At 50.3% G+C, this 22,500-nt stretch overlaps 1 protein-coding gene across 3 annotated transcripts in view; it reads right to left on the reverse strand.

The window, feature by feature from the left end:
* Positions 1–22,500, reverse strand: part of LOC126569333 (aryl hydrocarbon receptor nuclear translocator homolog) — a 190,496-nt gene that overhangs the window by 166,909 nt on the left and 1,087 nt on the right. For 2 of the 3 annotated variants that reach the window (XM_050226337.1, XM_050226339.1), the window contains exon 2: positions 10,421–10,478. The gene's annotated coding sequence lies outside the window, so the exon portion shown is untranslated. Of the gene's footprint in view, positions 1–10,420; positions 10,479–10,871; positions 11,007–22,500 lie in introns of those variants that run through there. The other variant, XM_050226338.1, reaches the window with a different exon arrangement.

Below are 22,500 nucleotides of genomic sequence, written 5' to 3' on the forward strand. Positions count from 1 at the left end.
CCGGAACCGGAAAAGCCTAACGCGGAACATCCCACCGGAAGCGACACCGATGCTGCGTTCAATTCCACCACTGTCACACACGACAAAACGGATCTTTCGTCCTTCCTTTTGGCCACCATCATCCCACAAAAAAAAGTGTCTCCCCACCGCTGGCAACACAATGGACTCTGATCGGCGCCAAAAATTCGAACCGGAATAATCAACGCGAACCTGCAACGTGCAACCGGAAAACAACGACGGCGACGATGACGACGACAACGGCCACGAAACGGATACACAACGGGGAAAAAGGCTCATCACATGTGTGTGAACGGATGGTTCGCGACGTTCCCGAGATCCTCTCCCAGGCTTCCCCGAGGGAGCGCGCTCTGAAGATGGCCCGAAGTGATTATTGGATCGATTGTTTACTTGGAAGCATCCTGCCTTCCGTACTGGGAGAGGAAGTGAAGAACCACACAACCGGCGCCTTTTCCAGGAAAAGATCTCGCGCGAGCACATCATCATCATCATCATCATCATCATGCTGGCGCACCGGGAGCTGGGTGCGTAATCGGATGTGAAAAACGGAATCGAAACGAAAGCCGTTCCATCGGTAGGCCCACGCTGTAGACGGCGCGACACGGATATTGAATATCCTTGGCGTGGGGCAAGCAGCCCGCATTATTACCGAAGCCCTGCCAGCGCGACCTGTTCGTAAAGATGATCATATTACGGACAGTTCTGCCTTCCAGGATTTGGTTCCCTTGCTTGCTACATTTCCGTTCACGGGAGATGTACATTTTTCAAAGATATTATTCTGTGGGCCAACTAAATGCTAAGGAACAAATGAGCGCTGCTGTTTGCTAATTACCGAACCATATTTCAATCTCCCCCAACCCCCAAAAAAAGGGATATGCTGCCCTGTCGAGGAATATCCATCAACGTGGCGCAAAAAGGAATTGGAGCACGGCGGAGGCGAAAATGGGATATGCGCAATCCATCCATCGCTACCAACCCACCGCCACGGGACCATGTGTTGCTGACTCTAATTTATCGCTCGAAAGCAGTCATCAAAATCCTTCTCCCGCTGCTGCTGCTGCTGCTGCTGGCGATGATTGACTTCCAAAGCATTTAGGAAACTATTGGCATCGGGCATCGGGATTGGATTAAAGGCCGACCACCACTGTCAATCGACCATCCACACAATCCAGCGGAGCCCGCCACCCAACGCAACACATCGAGCATCGAGCATTATCAATCACTCAAACCTATCAACTACACCTTTCCGGGTTCCGGTCCGGGCCGACGAGAGCCTTCGAAAGTAGCGAAGATTCGCCCCACCACACAGAGTCCATCGAAGAGGGGGGGGGGGCACGCCCCAAAAGGCAGGGATTTCGGGGTCAACTCCTAGACACAACAGCAGCACGTCCCGAGGTGCTCAATCATTAAGCCGTGCACAGCCAGCAAGGCGCACACAGAGAGCTTCGCACTGCTGTGAGGTCTGGTCTGGTACCGGAGCGAATCCTCCGAGCGGGTACCGATTAGTAGACCTACCGGACGGACCTTACGCACCCTCCCAAAAAGGGGTGGCAAGCGAAGATTGGATTGGACCGGCGGAGGTACGTATGTACGCAATTTATACGCAACTTAATTATGCAGCTATTTTCTTCACCCATTTTGACACCGACATACGCAATCCAAGTGGCGCGCGTATCGAAGACACACTCGCGCCTTCCGCTTCTTCTTCGACTTGCGATGCAGCTCTGAGTCCTCGTTATGCGTCCCAGGATCGGAAGTGGTCGAAAAGAAGGTGCTTCTTAGGTGAGAAGCAAAACCTAAGGAATCTAGCTACGATTTGAAGAGGTAAAAGAAAGGATTCGCTTCAGCGTACGCATAAATCGCGGGTTGGGCCTTCAAATTCTTGACAATCGGTTCCGGGTGCTACCGGGAATGGTGTTTAAGAAGCTCAAGCCAGTACACTTGCTGGGCCCGGCCAGGGGACTTGCCAGTACGAAGACGGTGGTGACGCTCGACACCAAAAAAGCATGACGACGGCCGATGTCGATGCAAGACGATTTGGGTGGCGCCCAAAAACATGATGGATACGAAACCGAACGAGCCCATCCAGAACTCTATCAATCATGGCGCAAACCGGAAAAAACGGCCAACAGTGAAGGTGGAGAAGTAAGAGGTGGAGGAGGTGGAGGAAGAAGAAAAAAATTAGCCTCGATATGTTAGAACCCCCCCTAAACTCCCTTCTTTACTACTCACAACTCAGACCCATACGTCTCGTTCTCCTCCAACTTATTCCGGATCCTATACCGGAACATCGGGACAACGAAGGAGAAGAACCATCCCGTTGATATATTGGAATGCCTGCCACCCTCTCACTCGCCCCGGTCTCTCTCCCTGTCAGTTGCTGTCGATTGTGCACCTACATCGATTTCAATCGCACGGCGTACACCGTTACATGCCCAGGACACATCGCCCTCACACCGAATCCAAGCGGCCACACAAAATCGACTGCCACTGGGGATCGTATTACACCACCCGGTCGGCAGGCAAGCAAGCTGGCAGGCTATGCTTCATTAATAACAATCGATTACACCGTTTAATGTTTTCAAATGAGCTCCAGAAGGGTGCTCGAGAGGGTGTGCGGAACCGGTACGGGAGGTTCCAGAGTTTGTAGCAGATTGTTGGCCAGAGCAACCAGCGCGCGCGCGCCACAATATTTAACAGCAACTGACAGACCAGGAGAGTGTCTTGGGATTCCAATTTTCCCATTTTTCTTTCTTTTTTCATTTTTGGAAAAATATGATTAATTGATAGACAACCCAAACGTCGTCCCCCTCACATTGGTTGGTACCGGGGAGGAAGCTGGTAGAATATGCGCGCCGCCCCGTCAATAACGCACGCGTTTATCGACCGGAGACCGGGCCGCCCCCAGAACCTGCCGAAGCTTTCGATTAGAGGTCTTCATTACAACGGCGCGGATACAGCGAACGAGCACCGGAGCGGCTGGATGGTCGGTTTGAAGGGAACGAACAATTAGCTTTCCATACGCTTTCCACCCCCTCCCGCGGGACACCGGGAGCACACCGTAACCTGGGCCTAGTGGTGTTCGATTGCTTGTTAAGATTAGAGCTAAATGCTCAGCAAACGGCCATACAACGGGAGCACCACACGCTTGGTGGTGGTGGTGGTGGTAATCGCGACGCTAGACCGTGGTGGTCTCAATGACACCCACGGTTCAGCAACATCATGACGCAGCTAGAACACGCTGCGACCCCTCCCTCTAGCATGGCAGCACGGAGCGCGCAACATATGGTCCACCAGGTGTAACTTTCCAAGCGCCAAGCACCAACCATCCATCCTAGTCTAATATTGGATATCCGGATAGCTGGCCGTGATGGAGTGGCGATGGTGGTGCCATCATATGCCTATGATATGGTCAAAGAAGAAAGAGGACCAGACAGCACCGGCAAACGCATCATCGATTGACAGGCGTGATGATTGATTCGCTGTGGAAACTAACTCATGATGATTCTCCGTCTGTTTAAGCAAATAGACGTGGGCGCTGCGCGATACACACTGGTGCGCTGGTCCCTGTGGCTAATGGTTCTGGCCTTTTTGCACCATTGGGTGTCATGATGTGTGTTTTGTTATGCATTAAACGAACCGTTTATTACAATGGCATCAATATGGCTTCATGAGAGGCAATTATCTCTAGTGGAACATTCGATTTACTGCTTGTTAGTTTGCATTTTAGATCGATTTTTAAAATTGCTGTGGCATTTAGAAATGACTTTGTGTCAATATCAATGCTTAATATCTGTGCTTAATATCAATAAAAAACCTATTACGCACACATTGGCGCAGCATCAGGCTGCGGCAGTCGTTCGCTAGTTTCTGCTAACATTTAATGGCACCGCAGCAGCATCAGCAGTAGCGATAACCAGTTTCGAAGGCGACGGCATGTCTAAGAAACCAGCAGCATCCAACTATTTACTTTAGTGACCATCTTTGACCAAAAATTATGGTTGACAGTGAAGCAGCGAACGAGAAACTTGTTGTGTGCCAATTGGATTGGTCAAACCGCACAATCAACGGCACTCGCTGTGTCTAGCTACTGCATATTCAATGCGCTCAGTGCTCTGTGCCGCGTGTCTTTATCCCTTTCTCCCGGTGGTGACGCATTTCTTTTATATGCGTAGCTCTCTCAACCAGCCACCACCAGTGCCATGTAGCCGTAGCGAGCAGTAGAGTAAGTGATTTGATGGAGAGTAAGAAAATTATTCTAATCAAATCGTTCCCAAGAGTCAACTACATATCCGTGCGCTGCTAGATGGCTGGTGCAAAGGAATGTAGAACACTTAAAAGCATCGCTTTACGCAGTTTCACCCAGCACAAAATGGCACTCCCCCCCCCCCCCCTCCTCGATTGGAGGAGCATGAAGTCGTAAATCCGTGGAATGCGACAGGCTAAGCGGTGTAATGTAGCGTCGCGCGCGTACGAAGCGCTATATGATTCTATCCACCAGCGACAAAAGCAATACGACTCGAACATAACGATTTTCTAATGAAGCTCTGGCGTACTGTGTACGGTTGAACAAGAAGTGGGAGGTACACGTTCGCATATGTGGTTGGTATGTGCCTCCCCGCTGGTCGCAGCCAGCTACGAGCGAAGCTGCATCTGATTGATATTACATGCCCCAGGAGAATGATTACAAGGACTCCCAGGAGGAGCGTGTTAGACAGATTGAATGTGTTCCTTGTTCGCGGGAAAAGTACATTATAATAGGCATCCCGCAGCGCAGGATTACTTTAAAACCGTATGCTCTTGCCTCGGCTCCTGCTGTTACGGTGGCACTACTGCACTCGAATCTCCCCCTTTTTATCGACCTAATTTCACACAGAGCACCCCTCGGAAGAGGGCACGCGCGCGCTTCACACAATCGCAAGGACGCCCCCTACTCTGCACGGTTGAAGTCTCCCATTCTTTGGGCGCATTAGCGCAGTTTATGATAGGATTTGATTTTTCCCGCTGTGGCGTAAACTTTAAACGTGTCAAGTTGAGAAAAGAAAGGCCGGGATTTGCATCACAGATAAGAGCATTAGCAGATCATGAAACGGATATTAGGAGGTTTTTTTTTTGTTGTTTGGTACAAGACAATCGAATAAAGTTAAAATATGAAATATGAATGAATATGAAAGTATAAAAAATCTCAAAATCATATAAGAATATTTAAAAAAAAGTTATTCCTATAGCTATTTTTAAACATGAAATTAATCGAGGCATTAGATGATCGAAATAGTTTATAACAGTATTGTAAGCGATTGTAACAATTGTAACAAATTAAAATGGAATTAGTTACCAATAAAATAGTTCAATCAAGCGTCCAGCATAAACCCAAGAATTATTCGCACATTTGACATTAGAGCATGCCGTTTTCTTAATTTAACAGAAATATAACAGCTGCACCATTTACAACCCGAACCTACAAACCTTGCCAACTGCCTTTGAAATCCTTCGCATCAAATCGAGCATTTTAATCGTGGAACAATTGGAAGCAAAAGCCACACACAAGGACATAGAGAGAGAGTGCATCCTCTTCGTGGTTCCTCTACACCGCTCAAAACCTACTCACACGAGAAAATGCTCGGTGCAGCAGCGCACTCCAGCTGCCAAAATATTTTCCCCGTTCGCGGGTGAAAACACACGGCCACCTTCACCGTCGTCATCACCACACCACCAACGACCCATCATCATCATCATCATCATCATCACCGCCATCATCAGAGAAACTTGGGCGGGAGGGAGACGCCATTGCGGTGTATGAGTAACTTCACCTTTTCGTCCTGTGTTTGGCCACGTTGGTGTGCCGGCGTCAGTGTTGGTGTCGTTGCTGGTGCCGGTATCTTCCCTTCTGTCCTGCCACTGTCTGCCAGCCAGCCAAACCCTCCGAATGGGAGGGAGCAACCGTTGCTTCACGGAAAGGGGGAGTGCGCGCTAGTGACGAGTTGGAAAATATGTATTTTTTGTTTGCAATTCCAATAATAATAATCCACATTTGAGTTCCCCATCGCGAGAGCGAGAGAGAGCGAGAGAAAGTGCGTAGCAGAGAGATGCATGAAGAGAAAGAGAGCAAAGTGAAGAGAACCAGATATCCTTTTGCTCGACTAGCAGACCAGCTGGCAGGCGGCAGGATCGGCCCAACTCTTTTCCGAGAGAGAGTGAGAGAGAAAACACAACCAACCCCGCTTGGATCCCGCTGGATGGCTGGCTGGCTGGCTGGCTGGCTGAGAGCGCCAGCGGTGAAAGGTGAAAGGCGATAACAACGCTTAAGGTGAGAACGAGTGTCCTGACGGTGAGCATACGTTCCGCGACGATCCCAGGACGCGATTCTCTGTGCCCGCCACACACCAACGAAGGACATGCGCAGTGGAGGCCCTTGGTGAGCAAAGTACGACGACCACGACGTCCACGACGACGACGACAACGACCGTAACATGTGGTGCACGCCGTGTTTTTTTTTTTGGAGGGGGGGAACCGCCGTTCCTTCAGCAATTCAACAACGGGACACGAGGAACCGCGGAATGATACGAAAGGTGAGCAACACCGAAATGGAAGGAAACGAAACAAAAAAAAAAGGAATAAAGACTTTCCCAAAAAGAACAACCGAGCGAACCGGCAGGCATGATGCGCGCGGTAGACTGCTGCCGTGTTTCACCTCTACCGATGCGCGCTGCTGTTGAGACAGCTTTGTTACTACCACAGACAAGAAGTGGCATCTGTGGGTTTGGAAATGTGTAGAAATCAGAAAATTGGTAGCATTGTTTTGTGGTTGGTTGTAACTAGTAAATAGAAGCATCCTTTCTAACTCATCACCAACAACAGTTACACCATTTCAATCAATCGCAATATCCTTTCACAACAGGAAAGAGGAAGGCTTTACGAAAAATTGACAAAAAATCTTCCTTCCAAGTCCCCTAGAAAGGATGAAACTTGGCCAAGCTAGATTAGATGCTAGAGATAAAGAAAAGCAAGGTAATAGAAACATGGAATCCACTCCACAGCCCAACAACACTGCTACCCAAGCCCACTTATCATCACCATCCTTGGCAGTAACAAACCTGTCCCCGGTCTCGTTTGCTGCGGTGCTGGTGCTGACCCTTTGGCACCCTTTGCACCATCATCCCCAACACCAGCGCAGCAGTAGTAGTAGTAAAGCGGAGCCAGCGATATGACAGTCGTCGTCCACCAAAGCCACCCAAAGCACCACACCACCCTTGGGGTTGAATTGGTCCTGCCAATGTAAGAGCAGGAATGCAAGAGACTCATCGTCGTCCTGTGGAGGACGGAGAACAAGCGTGGAGGAACAAGGCGCATAAAGACAAAGAATCGTTATTACCTTCGAAATAAAAACAACGACAAAACAGAACGGTAATGGCAAAAAACGAAAGCGTGGTCGTCCACCGGTCGGAGTAATAGCTCAACCGCTCAACACCACCACCACCAACACTGCCGCCAATCTCTTACAACCCCCAAAAGAACCACCCGCCCCGGGGGTTGTGCTGAATGACGTAGGTGGGGCCGAATGTGGTGTGGCGTGGTGTGACGTGGCATGGAATGGTCAGCCGTTCAGGACACCCGCTACCGCTCTCTAGCGGTGATGGTGCCGAGCGCGCGCGCGTAAACTATAGCATTATCACCATAAGCTTACCCAGCTATGGGATAGCGCAGCAGATAGCGTCGACGATTCGAGACCCGGTGAGGATGACAGAGCAGACGAGAGTGCGATGAGCAAGGAGACAGACAGAAAGAGAGAGAGAGAGAGAGAGAGAGAGAGAGAGAGAGAGAGAGAGAGAGAGAGAGAGCTGGTGATAGAGATCAAGATGGCACCTATGGGCCATGGCCCAGAACAAATGTCGTCGCCTGAGTGCTGACTTTGCACTATTGCCCTCATCCTCCTTCAATGTGCCCCCCCAGAACGGACGAAACAAGCCACAACCACATCGGCCAAGCCACGACGACGATAAGACCTCCACCAGCGACTCCGCCGACGTCTCAGATCTTGGACTCGGTTGCTGGAAGATGGTTGCCAGAGTACTTGCTCTCTGCTGGTAACAACTGCTGGCATTTCATTTCATTTTCACAACAGGACGACGACCATTCACCCCCCCGGGCTCTCTCTCTCTCTATCTCCCTCCCTCTCTCCCTGTGTGCCTGTGTTTATGACCAAACGGAGTCGTCGGTTTGTGTTCGTCCGGTTTTTTCGATTTGCTTCTGCCACTCACACTCCACCTCATTCCCGCAACAGTGATCACTGGCAGCCAGGAGGAGCATCCACAACACAACACGAGGATTTACTTCAAGTGGCACACATAAGTGAAGTGGTTTGGAGGGGGGGGGGGGGGGGATAATGGGGGGAAAACTCCGAGAAAATCTTTGGTTTAACCCTCAAATCAAGAGAAACAAGGCCACGGTGCTGGCTGATAGTAGTGCGGGTAGCGGTAGTAGTTGATGCTCGACCGCCCCTCGCATTTGAGGCAACACTATTTTGGCAGGTGCTGAAAATCCGTATCGATAATCCGGGCGAGGGGATTTGGTCCGTTTGGTCGTTCTGTCACTTTTGCGCTTGGTTTACTGACAAGATTTCGATTCAACGTAAACGAGTCCGCGCGTGAAGACTACACTCAAATTGGTTTCTTCGTGAGCAACATGCGATTTTGGGATCCAATTTTCTTCCCCCGGACCTACGGCAGTCGAGTGGAACTGCAACTGTAAGCACACGTGGGTTAACGGTGGTTTGCTTTCGTTGGGGATTCTGAAACAGAAAGCAAGGCAGCGAGTCAGGAGTTTAGGGGAAGAGGAACCCGCGGATATGGCGATCAAAAATGAAAATCTATAAAAATAGTTTTCTGAGCAGAGAGAGAGAGAGAGAAGATGAGACTTTTTTCTTCTTTCGGTTTTTTTTTCGACTGCGAATGCTGCTTCATGGAGGCGCCCAGTTATGATACCAAAAGGGAGCATTTAAGCATTTAAGGGAGCATAATAAATTCAACTGATAAGATGTTTAAGATCATCCTTCTATCCTTCATAAAGAAAATTAAATTGTACAAAAGTTTTGATCAAACATGTCATGAACACCCAACATACCGACGGAAACCGATCAATGAAAAGCATTTCGCTTGCCGACGATAGTGCAATTGGAACAAGCTGTTTGTGGCAAACGTACATTGCATTCTCCTACCCCACAAGACCATCTGGCAGCTCGGTAGCATCAAACAGTAGTGCAAGTAGTTCCGCGGGGCAAGTTATGAAAAAAGACAACGAACTGCAAGGAAACAGCATCATAACATACCCGGCCCCGGTGGGAGGAAACGGAACATTCTCCCATGACCCCCCCCGGGTGGAAGGAAACATTAAAGACACTCGTCGCGCTATCCCTCGCAGTAAACTTTTGACTGCGCAAAATGCAAAGTCAACTGCTGGGCTATAAAAGACGATTCCCACATCCTCCCCACATTGGCTCGGTTCGTTCACGCCTGTCCTCTGTTGTACAACACAATCAGAATGCGATTCCAATGCTTCTGCAAAAAGGGAGCGGACAAGGGGCCTCCTTCTCCGACGAGCGCATCTCTGCGATCCCTCGTTCGAAATCGTTTGCATGTTCTTGTGGCGAGCGAGCGGGGTGGAAAATAATGTAAGAAAATGGAAATCACCTTCACCTCCCGTACCCTCTCGGCCGCTTGTGCCACAGGTGTCTGCACTTGTCTGTTGCGGAAGTATTTCTCCCAACTCCTGGAGAATGCAACCACCGGCACCTCCGTAGGCACCCTAGGCCGCCGCCACCACCATCATCATCATCATCACCACTCCAAGATCCAGGCGTCAAATGCCGATTCCGGATGCTGAGGGAGACTGCTGGCCGGCTGGGTGCTTTCTATTGAATTCTATTTAAATTTTTATTGATTTTATTTGCCACTAGCGCGGGGGGTAGCGATGCTGTGGGCAAGACACAGCCTAAGACCGGTGCTCCTGCCTGAAAGGGGCCCTCGTCGGTGTTCGTTCGAGCATGCCAGACAGTGAACGTAAGTTCGCCAGCCACATACCTATACTCACACAAGGGGCCATGGAACAGCATGCCCGAAACGAGCAACTTTTGCGAATAAGTTTGTAGAACTGGGTGCGGATACGGATGAGGGTACGGAATAGATTAGATTCATCTTGGGGCTATTACTTGGCATATTGAATTTGGAGCATAAGTTGCGCCCCTCCAGTACAGGGGACAGTATTGAGTTTCGACTTTTCCTTTTTCTTGCAATAAAAAGTCATTTGATCTTTGGCCATTGTGGCCAGCTCTGGCCCCGGGGGGGGGCGAGGAAAACTTGGCTAATAATATAACAAATTAACATAGCGAAGGTGAAACCACACTTACCCCACAGAAGTAGAGACGCGACGCTTCTGTTGTGCGACCACTTGATTGGGGTCAGCCACTGCAAGAAAAGAGGAGAAAAGAAATGGTGAGACACAGTGAGTAAGGGTGGAAAATTAAAAGCAAACCGCCTACTGCTACATCTAGTACGTCGGGAAAGGCAGAGTGATAGAAAACGATTCCGCTTTTGCCATTCCGCAAGCCGACCGTTTCCTGGTGCCACTCTCGCGAACACGAAAATCAGATTGAACTGTCGCCCGACCATCGAGCGGAACATAAACAAATCGAAATCATTTTCACACAGCACCCGGCTCCGCTCTGGACGGTTGCTGTCACATCAAACGCGCCGGATACCGCACATTAGAGAGACACCGCGCGCCAACGGAATCAACGGTTCGCCGTTTCCGCGGTTTTTTACAGGGCATACGACTGCACCGGAGCTGGGAATACTTACTGGTGGCCGCGTACGCCATGTCGTAGCCGTAAATTCCGTACCCCCACATGATGATGCACCACGAACGAGTTTGAGAGGACCACCGCACACAAACGAGCAATCGCTTTCAGATGCACTCTCTTGTCAACGCGTCCCCCCCTTCTACCCGTTCTGCAGCGTCCGTCGATTGGCTAATTGAATAGAACCGCGACCGCGCGACTGAATGGGGCGCGAAAAATCGTTCAATTGCGCCAGCAATTCCTTACACACCTCGCCGGGATGGCATTCAATGCACGGTAGTCAGCGAATACACTCTTCTCCAACCACCTGTTTGGCGCGCGCGAATCGCGTACCGAAAGAACCGAGACACTCCGCGGGAGGAATTAAGACGAACAAAAAGAGAGCAAAATCGGATCGGAATGATGTGCGACCAACACCGCACCGCCACGCGCACTTTATGCGTTATGTCGCTTTGATGCGCAGTGTTTACTAAGATGATGTTCGTTCGAAAGCACACAGCTCAACACTTCTTTTCCGTCACAGCCTTCTGTGGCTAATTAAAATCGAATCGCCGAATCCGCGTTGTAATCAAAACCGGTCCCTGTCTGGATGGGTCTCCCGTCAGGCAGGAAGATAACGAGACTCGCTCTACACTCCTATTGTTTGTTCTTTGTCGTCAGCGTCGTCTGCGTCGCCGTGGTCGTAGCTTGCGGAGAGAAAACAGAATGTGTGTATCTGGGAACCACTTCGCTTCGCTTCCAGCCAATCGTCGCTCGAGTGAACGAACGCGCGAGAGAAACCACCTTCGAAAGTACAAAGCCCGACGAGACGAGGTAGACCATCACACCACCACGACCAACGGCAGTACGTGGTGCACATGATAACGATAACATGCTCGAGCGCCGTCGAAGTGGAAGCCACTCACAAAACCGGTGGCAGCTGAAGATGCATCCACCGCTTGGATCAACTCGGGATGGCTAGATGGCTCCAAACTCTCGCACTCGTTCGCTCACGAACGGAGCAGGACATTCCTGTGAACACCGAGCACTCACTCGCGGCGGAGGCTGCTCACTAGGCTGACCAACCAGGCCACTGGCAGTGGTAGTGGCAGTGGCTGTGGTGCGGGGTTGCCCAAGGTTTGTCACTTTGGTAGACTCGTCCGCCTGGCGGTGGGCTTCTGCCTTCCAGAAATGCGCATGACCACCACCATCACCACTCGTTCGACAGCCAGATCCTGGTGTTTGGTCCGGAACCAGCCTGGCCACCCATCACCACCACCACCACCAGGTAGCGTGCGGCTCTCCGTCAGTATCAGGAATTGCCTCGCATTGCCTCGCCTTCTTCGATCTCATCATTCTGGTCCGAGACGAACGAACTTCCTCATGGCATGCTGGCATGCTGGCTGGCAGGCACGGTGCCTTGCCAACGCCTGCGCCGCCGCATTCCATCGGAGCAGGTAGCAGCATCAGCAGCAGCAGCAGCAGCGGAGGTTTGATTAGATTAGGTCCATTAGTATGCAAACCACGGCGTGTGCACGGGCGTATACCTCGCTCACGTGCTCCGCTATTTGGTGGCTGGTGGGCGGGCTGGCTGGCTAACGGGCTGATGGCCGAAGGCGGGGCAGGAGGATTCGTGGACGTAAAACTTCCTTTCCAGCTGGCTGCACCCAATTCCTCATCGAATGCTGCCAAGGGCCAGGGGGGGAAAGGGCTAAGGAAAAGTTGGCATTGGAGTCGGAGGCGGCTGCAAAAAGGGATGCCAATACAGCGCGAAGGACATTTACTACAGCCTGGCCCATCCGGGTCCGGGTTGCCATCTCTAGCCAGTTGGAACTACGCTACCGTGTGCAGTTGATGGCGCACATCGTTCTTCGCTCGCCATATCACCCAGGCTACACGCTGGTTGCTTTAATAGGACTTACGGCAATGCTCCCTCTCCCTGTGTTTGCGTTTGCGTTTGATTTCCTGTTCCGCTGTTTTCCAAATCCTCCCTCCTATCAGTGGCCATCAAAACTAATGACAAAGATAATGCAACAAATACCGGAAGGTCGAAGACATGTGTATGTGTTTGACTTTTATTCGAATCGAAGAACTCGTGAGGTGCCACTCGTGAGGATCAATAATTTACACTCTGGATGACGCAGAAAGCAGTATCTAGGTAGCAACGGATTATGACGCCGTTGCTAAGGTTGTACTGCTGAGACGCTTGCTAAGGATTCAAACCACACCAAACCGACGAATTAACTTCATCCTGCTCGACAGACCGACAGACACACCCCTGGGTTGCAGTCTTGGGAGTCTACCGTTACTTCCGATTTCGGACGCGCAAACGTGATCGTCCGGGACCGTGCAGCGACGCGTGTATGTGTGTCTGTATGTTACACACGTTAAGTACGCCAACCCATGACCGCGACTATGACCGCGACGTGGGGCGCATGATTGGAATTATAACAAAAATTAGGATGCAACCAGTCACCAGGTTTCCGTCATCATATCGACTACCTCTCATCGACCTCGACCCTGGTCCAACCGCGGGTGTGCGCACGTCTCGCTCGTCCCCCCCCCCCCCCCACAACACGTCCACGTCACGCAGCGGACCGTCGGGTCCTCCCCTTTCTTAGAACGTGCCCGAAGCGTCACCGAGCATCACCGCCTGGCGTCGCGTGGCCGGCAGGTTTTCGCGCGAGGAACTAAAGAAACCACGACCCGGGACAACATTAAGTGCGCCACAAATGGAAGGAAGTAGAGCAGCAGCAGCAGCAGACGACCCCAAACAAGCGGCAACAACAACAAAAAAACACTCCAGGAACCCCCCTCATCGGTAGTACCGCCGCGTGCCGTGTGTAGTAGTCACGGCGAGGTAGCTCCTTCTTGGCTTTTCTTAGTTAATATGTGCGGCAGCATGCATTAGACCGCCGGGCAGACACACCTCAGAACGCATGGGCGCGATCGGCGCGTTGTTTTCTTGTTGGTCTGGTCTGGTCTGGTCTGGCGAGGGGTCACTTACTTTGGCCAGGTATCTACGGACGTGTTTGCGTGTCCTTGAACGGCATCTATAGAAAATGGCGCCATCCTTGCACCAGCTGTGTAGCTGTCGGACTGGCAAAAAAAAGACCGAATCTAGTCACGAAGAGGATCCACGTCCACGTATCTTTAACCTTCCTCTCCCCTGGCTCTCTTCCGCACTCCTGTTGGTTTGGCTGGACAGAATCTGCTCTAGAAGGAGGGGGCGGGCGGACGACGTCATCCTTTTCCACCTCACACACATGTATATGCAGAACACGGATGAACCACAATAAGAAGTGGTGGCCGACGTCGTCATCGTCGTTGGTGGCGGTACACGTCACGATTCATGATTGCCCCCGGGGGGCGGGTGGATGGTGGCTCTCGACGGACACGTCCCGAGTCGAGGAGGTGGACCGCCGTCCGCTCCTGGGAGTCATCGATTTCATTAAATTTCTGAACAGGAACACCACGAAAACTGGGTTCCCGCCCGCCCTTGGCGGCGAAAGGGAAGGACTCCCAAGGACGCTTACCCTCCACTCCAAGGGGGGGGGGGGACTCATCACGTGCGAGACGACCAAAGGGGTCCGGTCGCTTTTGAAAAGCAGGAAAAACCGCAATGGCGCACGTTCGACACGAAGGCCAATCATGTGCCGCCCGCCACCCGTCGGAGTATTGTGGAAAATGGCGGCCCACAATATGTAGTTCAAGGTCAGACCAGGTCCGCCCTCCCCCCCCCCCCCAAAACTCCTCTACGTGCCCGGTGTTCTCAATCCCGCCCGCGATGTGCCGCACAACAACAAGATTAAGACTCGCAAGACGGATGTGCAGACACCACCAGAAGATGGAGGATGGTGGGCGGCGTGTGTCAATTCATTCACAAATTTTTCGGTGGCCACACGGGGGTCACACGCGGGTCACGATGTGGCGTTCGTCGTGTCACCGTGCACCGTGTCATTAGCTTCATTCCGTGTTGCTGGAGCTGGGTTATTGGACGTTTTATCAATGAGTTCCCGGTGGTGGATAGTTTTCCATTCTTTTTTTTGCGTCGAGCTTAATCACAGACCGCCGGGAAAAAGGAAAGTGAGTGAGTGCAGTGCGCCTTGTCAGTCACGACACTCGACACGCGGTTGCCACGGCGACCTCGAGATCGCGCGACGAAACCACGGCGACGGTTGATGAATGAACGAGAGATTGAGTTTTCCATGTCCAGTGTGGGGACACGTGTGTCCTGGCGGTTTGTTGGAGTGATCGAGTTTACGTGCAAGAGGACAATGAGCCAGCGGTAGCACGTACAGATGGTATGAAGGTTGCACTTGCATGACGAAAACTACGCCACACAGAACGCGTATTTACGCGATGATTTTCTTTCATTATGGTTGGGATAGGTTTCCACGCTTTACCGGATGACATGTAGGGCAAATCAATCAATAGGACACGTTAATGAATTTAAAGAAAACTCGTTCAAATGAAACGATAATAGAAACTCATTAAACGCATGGTCTGTCGCAAAGTAAACAAGATTTTTTAGCATAAAAATAATTCTGGTGGTGCTCTCTCGGCATGAAGATTGTCGTTGGGGTCTTCACGACCGGTTTTGAAACGCTTATACTACTCATAAACTTTGCCACTGGATAGACAATCAGCCCCACAAACTTACTGAATCCATTTGCTAAACGTTTCACCGAGTTTAAAAGCTAAACTTGATACTGGTTTTTTGGCCGTTCATAAGGTTTGTATCGACCACCCAAACATACTGTCACCTTATGCGCCATAACTTTGCTTCCGGTGGGCCAAATGGCATGAAATTTAGACTGCAAGTTCCTAAAGGATATACCTTTAAAAAAAAATACCTACATTAAGATAGCACACCCAGAAATTTTCTTATGCAAAAAGTCCTGTTTACTTTGAGACAGACAATGTAGGAGAATCATTGCCAATCAATAATACGACGAATAATCAATGGCTCATTAGCAAGATTTTAGGCCTTTAGCATCACTCTTATTTATTTACAGCACATTTATTAAATTTTTTCATTTCGATTCCAACGGATTGATTTTAATTCATGTTTATTAATTACTTTCTCTTCAATTCTGTTGCCTTGTTTAAAACAATATTTTTTGTACATATTTTCTGTTTGTTCCAGATCCAGATTCTCTTATCTCTTACCAAAAAAAAACTAGAATGTTCCGCATGTTTTACAAGTTCAAACCACCACCGGCTCTTTTTTACATTTTCTTTGCAGTTTAAAAAATGCTCAACATTTCGCTTACTTTTTTAACAGAGGGCACTTTTTTTGCAACAATGCAGGACAAGAGACTCAAAAGAGGAACAAAAAAAAGAGAAAAAAGTAAACTTTCTCATGTTGAGCTCATAAGTAAAAACAACAAACGAAACCCCCTTTCCGGATTAAGGATACAAATGGTGAATTTGCAATGTACAATGATGGATCAGCTACGGAAGGGCCGCTACAAGACGGTCAAGTCCGAGCTTCGAGCTAGCCTTCTGATAGATTGCTTTCGTTTGACCCGTCGCGTCCGACTGTTTATCTTACATCGCGCACCAATTCCACATTACAAGCAATTCATATCCATCTCCATCCAGACAGAATATTATGCATTGAACTTGTGCGCCTTTTTGCGAATTAATTGTGGTTCTTGTCGTGTCCGCCAGCGTACCGGCCAGCCCCTTCCTTTTCGCATGTTCCCATGCCCATGGCCAAAGCCACAGGCAGCATAACATATTTCATCATCGTCACCTTTACGCACCGACCGTTTGCTCGCACATTAACACACGAGACGCGGTGAATACGGGGGTTGGTTGCCGGACACTACGGCTCCTCCTCGAAACGGTGCACCGGTCTTTTTCACTTGATACTTTCTTTCCTGTGCTCTGAGACACACATACAGGCACCTTATCATTGTGTTGCGGAATGGAGATCAGGTGCCTCCTGTCCATCGCAAAGCAATGTCCAAGCAAGCAATGGGGAATGTGTGTAATGGAAACGTTTAGCTGCTGCTGCTGCTGCTGCTACTGCGTTTGCCCTTCCCCAGGATCGCTTTACTAGTTGCAGGATGCTCCAAAGATCCATAATTTAAAATTATTATTTCATACATTCACCGCACCGACGCCGCAAGTTCATTATTCATCATTCAAGAATGCAACACGAAAACTGAAAGCCGTCTCACCGTACTGTGCTTCTCGCTAGACCGTTCCAACGTGGAACGGTGTGCACGAGCGAACGAAATGAGTATTTTCATTTTATTCCAAAATACATTCCACTGTAACTTTGCTGCGAATGACATTAAAAATAATATCTTAATTAAGCGCTCAATTCACTCGAAACGGTGCCAAAGGCGTTAATGGCGGTTTCGCAATCGTGGTCACTACATTACCTGCCAGCGAAAGGCTTGACACTGAGTTTGAAACATTGAAACAGGCAGCCACCGAGGAGCCAATGCTCCGGAACTATTTTATTGCGAATGTCTTCCCATCCCAACCATCCTTTATCGAACGTCGGGACGGCACGGGAAGGAATTTAAAAAAAAGTGAACTTACAACAACAAAGTACAAGACAGGAAAAAAAGATGGCAACTAATAATATCGTGTCCCTTAACGATTGCCCATAAATAACGGAAAGTGTTAAAAAGGGAAATGGATCAACCCCGTTCGTCCGTCCGGTCGTCCATTCGTCGTTCGCCAAAATTTAACGCAACACGAGTATCATGCAGATCCCTGGGCATGCACATGCATGCGCTCCGCTCCGCTCCGTCCGTGACCGGTGCCGATCACGTGCGACTGATCCTGATGCCATCCACCATCCGCCGCCGATTACAAAGCGTGTGCGCGTAGAAGATGATCGTAAAAAAAAGAACAAGGAATGAGAACGGACCGGACAACCACGATGGGTCTTTCGGTTGGTTTTTTGGGCGACAGAAGGCAGATTAACGAAACTATACAATCCCCTCCACCCGTGTAGGTATCATCAAACTTCATAAATAATAAAAATTGAATTCCCTTTTTACCGCCGTCACTCGACGCTAATCGATAAGGCTGTGGCCACTAGTCGTGCTCATAATTCCCCCCCTGCGTTCTTTAGCTCGCCCCCAGTACCACAGAACTGACTGCAGGGCCCCCTAAATGCGACACTTTCGCTGGCAGACGGTCGATAAAAATACTAGAGCGCACGAGCGCAGCGGCAGCACTGCTCCGTTCTGTGGGGCAGCAGGTGAGAGGTGAGCTAAACATTAAAAAAAAGAAAACTTCTGAACTGACTTGTCCACTGGGAGAAAGGGTGGCCGCCGCAAATAGTGCGAAGCCTCCCGTAGCCACCTACCACAGGAGCGTAGGGTGGGGCGGAGAAAGCCCGAAAATTCAAGATCAATTATTTTGATAACGGACCCAAAAGCTGACACATTTTTAATTTATTGCTCCCGTTGTTTATTGGCGCAGTGCAGCGCCACGCACGACCTGCAAGGCGATGGGTGGTGGGGGGAGGTACTAGGAGGTTGTGGAAGAACGGACACGAGCGTGGATTGGTTTCGTGGTTTTCAAATTAAACGACCAAAGGTGTGAGCTTCGGCGCACCGTTCCCGCTCCAGTAGTCCTTTAGCCGTTCAGCCGAATGGTTTCGATATCATAAAACCGCATATTAGCTAGTTTATGCGAGGTTTTGCAGAGGAGCAACATGGAGCCACAGTTTTTTTTTTCACCATTCAAACTAAAGTTTTATTCTCCAACGACGAAGAGACAAAAAATTAAGGAAAACCACAAATCCTGCAAGCTAAAGTACTTTGCAACATGCAGAGTGTTACTTTCTTCTTAACACAAAAAATAAGCAGGCAAAAAGTGAAAGAGAAACCAGTCAGACCAAGTCTCTTCCTATTTTAATTAAATCCCATAATTAATGAGCCCATGGTCTCGCTGGGCCTTTCATGTGCCTTTGCGGTATTTGCGGCAATACAAAAAAGGAAGCAAACAAAAAAACCCAAGCAACCATCGGCGACCATATGGCCGTGCGATGTGTGTGACAAACATCAACTCACGAGCAAGTGATAACGTTCCTGGCTGTTGGATAAAAAATAAAACGAATAAACTGCAGAAAAAACCATATGGGGAGCTGAGAGAAGAAATTTCGTCCAAAAAAAAAGTCACATTTTTGTCGTCGCGATATTGAGATACCAACACACATACGGGCGGGGAGAGGTATGATGACCAGATAAACGGAAACTCCGCGAGAAGACGCACCGTAAGCGTACGCGCGCGCACCGTGGCCAAGCAGAAAATAATAAAAGTTCGTAAAATTAGGATTAATTAACAAATTGAAGTCATCGGAATACGGCCACTGGACCGTCTCCATCCAGCGCAAAACGGCCATCGGCAGGATACACACAACGTGAACGTGACGTAGTAGCCCGTGGTGTGCCTCGTGGCCACATGGCATCGCGAGGGGTGCATACGCGATGTATGCTAATAAATTAGGCAAGAAATGAATTAGTTTATCAAATACCTTTTTTTTCTCTCTCGTGGCCATTTCGACCACAACCAAGAGAGGGAGGGAGAGCGAGAGAGAGAGAGAGGACACAAACTTCTCGACAGGCCAGCCGGACAGCTGCCGGTCACGACGAAGCCACCGAGATGTCCTTTCGAGAGTGGCCTCCCTGCGCTCGTGACGCGGGGTCACAGTGATACAGTTTTTAATTTGAAAAAGTGCCACAGGTCGCAGAGAGGAAGATCACTTACCCCGGGTGCCCGGGAGGAGGTTTTATGACACTGCCTGGTACTTCAGAAGTAGTAAATCTTGGATTATCGCGGCCACGACCCGATTCACACACGCCCCACATGTCAACTGATTGGCGGCACGAGATAGCACAACTGATGGCCCGTGGAAGGCAGAGAGGAGAAGTTCCAGGTGCTTTGTTTTCATCGTTTTTATTTTTTCGTCCTTTTTTCGGTTCGGTGTGGCCTCTCCTTCATATTTGATAATCACATTTAGCGAGCGCTAGGCACCAGTTATGCGCCTTTCGCACCCATTTTCAGAGGTCGAAAAGTGAAAGACAAAAAAAATAAGGTAGTTTTATTGCTCCAGCAATGGTAACCCCATCAGTGGGTTTGTCGTGAAACTGCAAACGATAAGGGCAAAGGGGATCCGGTGTCCTTTTTTTTTGTGTGCGAGAAGCGCTACGCAACGCAGCAGCAAATCATTTAACGAAGCAACCATTGGGTGTTAAATGATGTTGCTGGCTGCGTTGCTGCGTTAAAAGTTCAAACAAACGAGAATAAAGAAGTGTTTTTAACAACTCCTCAACCGAATTGTATTGCTGGCTGCATCCCCGTATGCGCCTCGAAGGTACCTTGCTTTCCTGCAAATACTCCACTCCGCAATCGGCCAACCGGAACACCGAATAGATTGTGTGTGACACCTCTCCTGGGGCAGCTGAACTCTCTCTCTCTCTCTCTCTCTCTCTCTCTCTCTCTCTCTCTCTATCTCTTGGGAGCTCGCTCGTGCACCACCACCTGCAGTCGAGAGACGAGAGCAGCAACCAGAACTTACGAGGGACCGCAAAAGTGCACATTTCCAGCAAAACACGAACCAACCAAAAATGCATTCAATTTCCCTAAAATCGCACACACATGCACGCACAATGCGCACCAACGGTGACGACAGGTGGCAGAGCAGTGCGCGAGCTATTGTGGAACCACATGACGCACCCCGGCGTTGGCGACGACGACGTTGCCGTAGTACTGCGCGCGCTGATAAAAATAGTTTCGCGATCTAGCAAGCGAACGAGCAAGGGTTGGAGGCCTCACTATGCCGCCGTAGGGCCGTTGTCAACCGGCCTATGGTAATAAACAAAAAAATAGGGAAGCCTTGGGAGGAGAAAAGTTAGGAAAATACCGCCCGTCCACCAACCCAGGCTGTTCCTCTTCTATTACTTTGTTGTCGTCATCGGCGTCATCGCCGTCGTTTCGATGACTGGCGCTGCTGCGATAATGATCGCGATGGAGTTACGGCCAGGGACGACGGTTGTGGTGCTAGTAGGCTGTGAGGAGCTGCGCGTTGAGGTGACTTTAATGATCTGCCTCCTCTCTCGAGAGAGAGAGAAAGAGGGATACGATGGTGGGTGCGGGATGACCATCGTCACCTTTAACGGGTCGTAAAGTAGTGCCTCCTCCCGGACACGGTTCGAACGATCATTTAACGATTTTTGCCCATTTTACAATGAGCACTTAAAACGGGCTAAGAATAGGGTGCGACAAGCGCATCCCTTCGCTTCGGTGGACTGGAGAAGATGGTGATGCGATCGCTGTCGCTAATTTTATCTCACCAAACACTCTTCAGGCGAGAATGGCGCCGAGAAAACGCTTTACAGTCTGGGTTCTGAGAGTCTGCGACTCGAATTGTGGCAATCGCCAACGAGATTCGCTTTCGCTATCAATCCCGGCGTGAACGTGAACAGATAAGGAAGAGGTTTGGCCAGGCGGGATGCGCGAGAGGGTTCAAAGCCCCAACCCGAAGCGGAACAAACGAAAAAACGCAGTTCGGAAACGAGGCAAAGATTAGGGCCTCGCGCGCGTTTCGAGAGCGCTTATCAGCCCTCGCATGGCGCCAAGATGAGCCATCCATGTGTGCTCTGTTTCCAACGCTTGCTGGTTTATGAGGACGATGGCACACAGGGTGGCTTTACATTGTGTCCGCCCGGTCACCACCGATTGCTGATGATCGCACTGACCGTTTTGGGGTGATCGATGTTGGCTGATCGAATTATGCTCTCACGAGACTCGAATCTCGTACGTACTCGGCAAACAATGGCCAGATCATGGTAAAGAAAAGGGGGTGGTGGGGGGTAGTATATGTGTTGCATTTGTCTGCGTATGGCGCGTTGCGCGTGAGACTCGCACTCGTTGCATTATGCTTCTCTCTCACTCTCTGCTGCTCTGTGGACGAGGACTAAAAGGTGATAAAACTTTAGAGTGGCAACCGACCAACCCCCCTTCCCTTCCACCAACTGGCCAACGGCATTTATGTGTGTGCGCGGTGCGACGCGTAAAGATTTTATGCTTCCTATGCTGCCTTCACTGTCGGCCACCGCGCGCGAGATGCCATCGGCCCGAGATGAGGCTAAAGTCTGGTATATAGGAGCGGGAGCGGTACGGGGGGAAGGCCAACCCCAGCAGCAGTCGCAGCAGCACCTGAGAGGTGTGCGGAGCGAGAGCGCGCGCGCGCGAGCGCGGGGGGAAAATCGTGACTTGATTTTCGTTGCCTCTCTCTGTCATTTCCACTTTTCGATCGCGGCCATCTCTCTTGCACGAGCTTAGCCAGTCGCGCAGCCCCCCCGGCCCCCGCCGGACTCCGGACGTTCGGCTTCAGGGTTAGGGCAGCGCAGCGAGCTGGAGCTGAGCGAGCTGGAGCTCATCGACATTCCCGCGGAGCAAAAGTCTTCAAAAGCCAAGCCAAACCAAGCGCAGCCAACAAACCGTTCTGCGTTGCCGCTGCGCCGCACCGCACCGCACCGCGAGGTCAATCTATCTCTCTGGCCTCCCTCTACCCTGACCGCCGTTCAGCAGCAGTGCGGTCCGTTCTTGCTTAATCCCGCGGGCTGTGGCGGTGGCTATCGCCGCGGTTTCACATACGACGTGCTGGAGTC

Source organism: Anopheles aquasalis, chromosome 2 (genome assembly GCF_943734665.1).
Source record: "Anopheles aquasalis chromosome 2, idAnoAquaMG_Q_19, whole genome shotgun sequence".
Taxonomy (NCBI): Eukaryota; Metazoa; Arthropoda; class Insecta; order Diptera; family Culicidae; genus Anopheles; species Anopheles aquasalis.